Genomic DNA, 6378 nt, shown 5'->3' with positions numbered 1-6378 from the left:
CCATATTTCGCCCATCAGATACCGTTCCCCTTCATTAACAGTGGGGGAACCCTATCTGATGGTCATATTTTACCCATCAGATACCGTTCCCCTTGTTTTACAGCGGGGGAACCCTATCTGATGGCCATATTTTGCCCATCAGATACCGTTTCCCTTGTTTAACAGTGGGGGAACCCACTGATGGTCATATTTTGCAAATCAGATACCATTCCCCTTGTTTTACAGCGGGGGAACCCACTGATGGTCATATTTTGCCCATCAGATACCGTTCCCCTTGCAGCACCAGGCTCCGTCCACCTGTCACGTGAATGTTTGCGCTAGGACTTCGCCGTCCTACACGGACTTTTGTGCACCATTTTTTACCTGTTAGAGTCTAAAATTTACAGGGTTTTTCTGTGCGCGCAATGACTCTCAGTCACTCGCCACTTTTACATCACTAGAAAGAGGAATAAAAGAAATTAATAAATAGATAAAAAAGTAAAGATAAAACCAGGGGTGAAAGTAGTTTTAAATTCTTGGGGGTACTATGACAAAAAAATAAATAAATAAAATAAAAAAAAAAATATATATATATATATATGTATATATATATATATATATCACAGCAAAGGTAAAGAAAGGTAAAACAATCCGAACAGGTGATCAACTCAAAACCACTCGTACCCTTTTGCTTTCTCTCTCTCTCTGTCACACCCGTTGCCATGGCAACCTCCGGCGCTCCACAAACTGACCTGAGATTATGTTAGAAATATAACATTCAGTCCGTTACGATATTAGGTTTGTCACATGACATCATTGTTAGTTTTAATGTATTCAATTCAGAATATTCAGCATTACTTTGTTAACTCATTCGAATAGTTGACCCATTTGTGAATTTTGATTTAACCTCTTTTATATTTAGCTGAAGCCCAAAACTGAAACATTTCTCAATAGATTATATTAACTCACAATTTGTAGATTAGATTATTTCCATGCATCTCCCCGTTTCTGTATTGAAACACTTAGTGTTTCGGTACAGAAACTCCTAAGAAACCCACTCAAATCATTTAGCCCAAATTTTCTTTCATTGCTAASTATAACAGTTGGATTTAATTTAAACATGGTGTTTACACCTCAGTGAAAGAATTGAATATTTGATTGACAATATGTGCAGCAAACCCATAATTTGGTTCAGTAATTTTACGTAGAATAAAGTGTCGTAGGATTTAAAATGGAGTCCAAATAAACCTAAATCATTACTTAAATAGGAGTCCTTATATTTATAGCCACTGTAATTTGACCCAACTAGACTATCCTCTCTTGTATTTTAAATGTGGTTGGTTATGCTTTTGTAAATCAGGAAATTAACTATTTTTACCGTACTTTTATCCTTTTTCAATTGTTGTCATGCTGGAGGAGAAAAACACATTAGCCAAATGTTGGACAATCAGAGTTATAATCATTCAGGCAAACAAAATATTTCTGTAACCTGCAGAGAGTTCTAACACCCTCCTGCATCGGGCCTTCACTTGTACCGTTAAACTTATCCTGGTGATCAGATAGCAGAGGTCAGAATGCCAAGGCAGTAGACCATGAATGTGCTGTAACTAAACTAAGGTGAGAAAAAGTGGCATCACACAATTCGAAAATTCAAGAAAAACCATTAAAAACTAACAAGTTTTGTTGGCAGCCATTTTTTCTGCACAGCGGGACTGAATGCTGCCCTGAACAGCTTCTGATGGGGCAAATGGAACATCACATGTAAAGTCAGGCTGAGACTCAGAGGCGGTCCTGCTTGTCTGTTGCCATGGTTGGTCCTGGGTTCTTCGCCTCTGGTCATGTGGCCTGGGCTCCAGGACCTGGGGTTCCACTCAGTCTACAGGTTGGAGACAAAATTCAGAAAATTTTTTAACATTTTGTCTGAATTGTTCTCCATGTCCCCTTTGGGGCTCCGTAGAATTTAAAGTACTTTTAACCAAAATGTTCTCAATGATAACAATTACATCCAACTGTAACTTTATACAATTAAAATTAGAGGTGATGCAGGAAACTCGATCTGAAAATAAACATGGCATAGATATTGATTGAAGTTATTAAATTTTAAATGACCAATTGTTAATTTAGTAAGAGCTTCTATATAACTCTGTATTTCAGTCATGCAGGAAGGAACAGTATAAGAGCTCAGTGAATAACTTACAACGTACCAATGTCAAATGACTAAATTCATAATTAACCGTATCTTTAAACCGACTAGGAATTAGAGTTTATTTCTTCTTCACCCCCTGTTGATACAATTTAAAAATTTGAAAGCGATTTTGCATTTACTTTTCTCCAAAACTAAAATTTTACAGGGTGTGTTGCAAGTTTTCCAAATCATCCATCTAGAATTGAAAGACTATCAGACGTTTTAAATGTAAAGTTTTATCAGAAGGTTTTATCAGAAATGTTTTATCTTTATTAGGTTTTATCAGAAATGTTTTATGTTTATCATTTATCATTTCCCTCTTTTGTTTTCGTATGTATATAGAAAATAAACATTTCTGACAACATTTTTAATATCAGAAATATTTTTCAGAGACTCTTTTTCTGTACATTTTCTTTAAATGTCCAACTGAAACTGTACTGCAAAGGCCAAAGGTTTTATTATTTTAAGGAGTTCAGATCAGAATTTGGATTGCTTTCSTAAAAGGCCATGTCAATGTTTATTTTGAACTGACAAAAGAAAAATTGATCACATTTTTCTTTTGTGGCAGAGGAGCAAAAAATGTAGACAAAGATTATGCAGTACTGTAAGATGTCATTRCGTTTCAAATCAAATGTTCTGTTGGACTTGAATTTATGTATCAATTCAATCAAAATTTAAAGCACACAAGTGTTGTGAGCCAGTTGTTGTCCAATCAGTTTGTTTTTACATAATCAATTACTATATCAATTTTAAGTTTATCATGTCCAATTTGTGCCTTTCTACCAAGACACACATGTGTCTTGGTAGAAAGCAGCAATTAGTTCAGTTAGTAAGTTAGTTAGTTATTAGAAAATAAAAACAACAATAATATTAATAAAAATGAAAATAAAATAAAACATGTCAAACTCAATGAAAACAGTCTCGTAATAAATGCTCTCTGGTTTTAAACCAAAGCTGAAATGTGATTACTCCTTTTMRAACATATTATTTCCCATTTTGACGTAAGGTAACCGAATTATCTAGATTTAGAATCATTAATTGTCTTTGAGACAAGAATATTTTGTAATCAATGTAATTGAATCTGGAGCTGTTTCATAATCACCCTTTGAATCAAACACATACTCATATTTATTTACCAATTCTGTTCCCTCTTTAGACATTTTAAGGTGACCAAGTTTCAAATGAAAAGAAATCCTGTTTTTGATAAGAGATATTGATTAGTCCATGATAAAGTTAAAGTCAGCTATGAACCTCAATTTTTCAAATTTCATTAAGTTTAAATTTAAACCCGTCTACAGCTTAGCCGAATTTCAAAATCTTCAACACATCAGATGTCACTGTATTTTGTTTATAATTTTTCCTGTTATGTAATTTCATTCATCCTTCAAACAGTTAATTTTATTACATGTGAAAATAGTGAATTGGGCCGGATTAGTTTAGTTTCAATCAGTTTTCCCTTAGTGTCATTTATTCCTTCCAGCCAGTATTTCCCCGAGGGTTGTCTGTTTAACAGGTCGCCTCCTTTCTTCTGCACCAGTTATTCTATCCCTTTTTTTCCCTTCTTTCTCCCTTATTTTGATATTCATCATGCTTTGCCAAATAAGTTATTAATGCTTCTATTTGCTCACTGAGCGTAATCCATGTCCTGGTGTCCCACTTTGGATCGTATTTTTCCTTTTCAAGTTCACCCGCCATCTGTTTAGGCTCAAAATTTAGACTCAGAAATCACCTCTTCTCTATTTTTTTTTTTTTATTTTTTTTTGCAGTTTTGCTCACACGGCGGCGAAGAAATCAAACACAGCAGAAAATCAAACCCAGCAGACAAAATCAAAAACCTCCCACAGATTATAATTTCCCAATGTTGGCCATGGTTTTAAAACACATTGCAATAAACAGAAAAGAGTACATTTAAACGCATAATGTCTGCTTCAGCGGCAGAAGCTTACACACACACACAGCTGACAGATACATAGAAATGGATCCACGATTTTCAGCTCCTATTTTTGTCCTCTTTTAACTCTTATTATTTCACTTATTACTCTACAGGGGATCAGATCGAGATCAACCTTATCTCATTCTTCATCTCTTGTTTTTTTTTTCCTGTGGTGGACCCTCTCAACACTTTTGTGTTTCTTGAGTAAGTCTCAGATTGGCTAACGTGTTCTTTTCCGAGGGCAGTACTCCCCGAGGATAAAACCGACAAAATAGCCTTAACCTTCCCCGCGTCTGGCAGAAGGGGGGGACAGCCAGCTCCCACTGCAAGCCAATCAACCTTTTATTTTGACTCTTAACAACTTAACGTTTATATTTTAACTCTTAACTTTACTCCTGTGAACCACTTGAAAACATTTAGACAGACCAGTCAGAAGCAGTACGAACAACAACTTAGACAACTCAGTGACAAGCAGATAAACCTGGTAAACAGTACAGACAACGGCTGATAACTGAAATTTATACAGACCTGAGAAACAGTACAATGGTGTATATTAAGGAATAAGTGTCCTTAACTTTCATGTGGGCCCCACACCAGAGTACTGTTCCCGAAAGTCTGCACCTGAACGGCCAGTCCAATCTCCGCTCATGTCAACACAAAACCATCCTCTGCTACCAACTGTTGGGAATGGAAATCCCGATCGATGAATCATAATTTGTATCGACACATGGAGCATAAAATCAGCCAAGAAAAGCATTAAGACTTTACTTATTTTATTCACTTTCAGCGCCGAAAGGAGATGCTTTTACCATCACATTCGAGAAGAGTTTCTAAAAAAGTCTGTGCAGCGTCTGAGGAGAAGGAGGGCAGCTGATTATATGGACTGAAGACACTCCCTGAAATCACACCATGTCTCTGTGGCCTGGGAAAACGTTTTTTTCATGAGAAATGGATCTTGGTGTCCAACAGAATCAAACATGTAACTCTTTACTATGGGCCCTTTGTCTAACAGCATGTGACTCTTTCTCGAATATGGAGGAATAAATGGTCGGACATCATAACTCATATACCCCACAAACACTTTGTCTGGCAGACTTTCCTCTTCAAATTTTAACATGATAGAAAAACTATCACTTCTCTCTCCATTTTTATTTCTTTTCAATCGCTTGGCTTCAACTACTTTTCCTCCTGAAACATTTGATTTGATCTCATCAACTGGCACATCAGGTGGAATACCCGAAATAACTTGGCGTACATACTTCTTGTCATCCAAAATTCTCCCTCTCACATTCTCACCAAGGACTCTTTTTATATTCAGTGCCCTTTTTGTTTAACATCATTACAAATAATCAATAAAGATCCGTCTCTTAATACCTTAACAAATTTCACCATTCCAACCAGTGAATTGATTTTTTTAGTAAGTTTTACTGGATTCCACTTACCAAGTGACACACCCTCTTTGACAAACTTCTATTCTAAATTCCGTCACTGTAACCGTTTCTCCTTCAGCCTCGGAAACAGATGATTCTATTTGTTGTCTTGATTTTTTCCATTTATGCTTAGATTTTTGAGCATGCCATATTTTTTCATTTTCCACGCCATCACCACCCTCTTCCATTTCTGCAAAATCACTTCCTAACACATCATTTCCCTCTAACATCCTTCTAACCATTCACAGCCTGGTCGTGCCTCACTGCCCGACCTCCCCTGATTAACAGGCTTCTGCAGCACTTGATGGTCATGCAATAATTTGAATCAGCTGTTCTGGAATAGAGGCACTTCTAAAACATGCAGAGCAGGGGGGCAGTGAGGACCAGGGTTGAGAAACACTGCCTTACTTGGTCCAAAACCAGACTGGTGCCAGCTCTCGAGGAACCTCAACAGGAGCATTTTCTTCACTCCTGCCAGCAGAAAATGACATCATGGAGGTTACTGAAACTAGAAGGCAGCTCCTGTCCTGGATCTAGCCCAGGGGTGGGTAACTCCAGGCCTCGCGGGCCGGTCTCCTGCAACTTTTAGATGTGTCTCAACTTCAACACACCTGAGTCAAATAATGAGGTCGTTACCAAGACTCTGTCTGGAGAACTTGACTGCATTTAGGAGGTGATTCAGCTGTTGGATTCAAATGTGTTCAGCCATTGAGGACCAGGATTGCCCACCCCTGAAGCCTGTCACTGAGTTCCTCATATGGACTTTGGAACTGCAGTGGAATACAATACATAGCTGGTTCTGGTCTTTACTCCAGATGCATAATGGTAAAGTATAGTGATGGGTCCAGCAA

At 37.3% G+C, this 6378-nt stretch overlaps 1 long non-coding RNA gene across 1 annotated transcript in view; it reads right to left on the bottom strand.

Moving 5' to 3' along the window:
• LOC108166223 (uncharacterized) overlaps window positions 1-6163 on the bottom strand; it is a 7597-nt gene extending 1434 nt beyond the window's left edge. Inside the window, exons 1-2 of the long non-coding RNA XR_001776518.1 lie at window positions 5936-6163; window positions 664-1855 (exon numbers count right to left, since the gene is read on the bottom strand). This is a non-coding gene — a long non-coding RNA (uncharacterized LOC108166223). The remainder of the gene's footprint in view (window positions 1-663; window positions 1856-5935) is intronic.
• Between the last annotated feature and the right edge of the window lie 215 nt (window positions 6164-6378).

Source organism: Poecilia reticulata, linkage group LG4, assembly GCF_000633615.1.
Source record: "Poecilia reticulata strain Guanapo linkage group LG4, Guppy_female_1.0+MT, whole genome shotgun sequence".
Lineage (NCBI taxonomy): Eukaryota > Metazoa > Chordata > Actinopteri > Cyprinodontiformes > Poeciliidae > Poecilia > Poecilia reticulata.
This window is presented reverse-complemented; position numbering and strand designations above follow the sequence as displayed.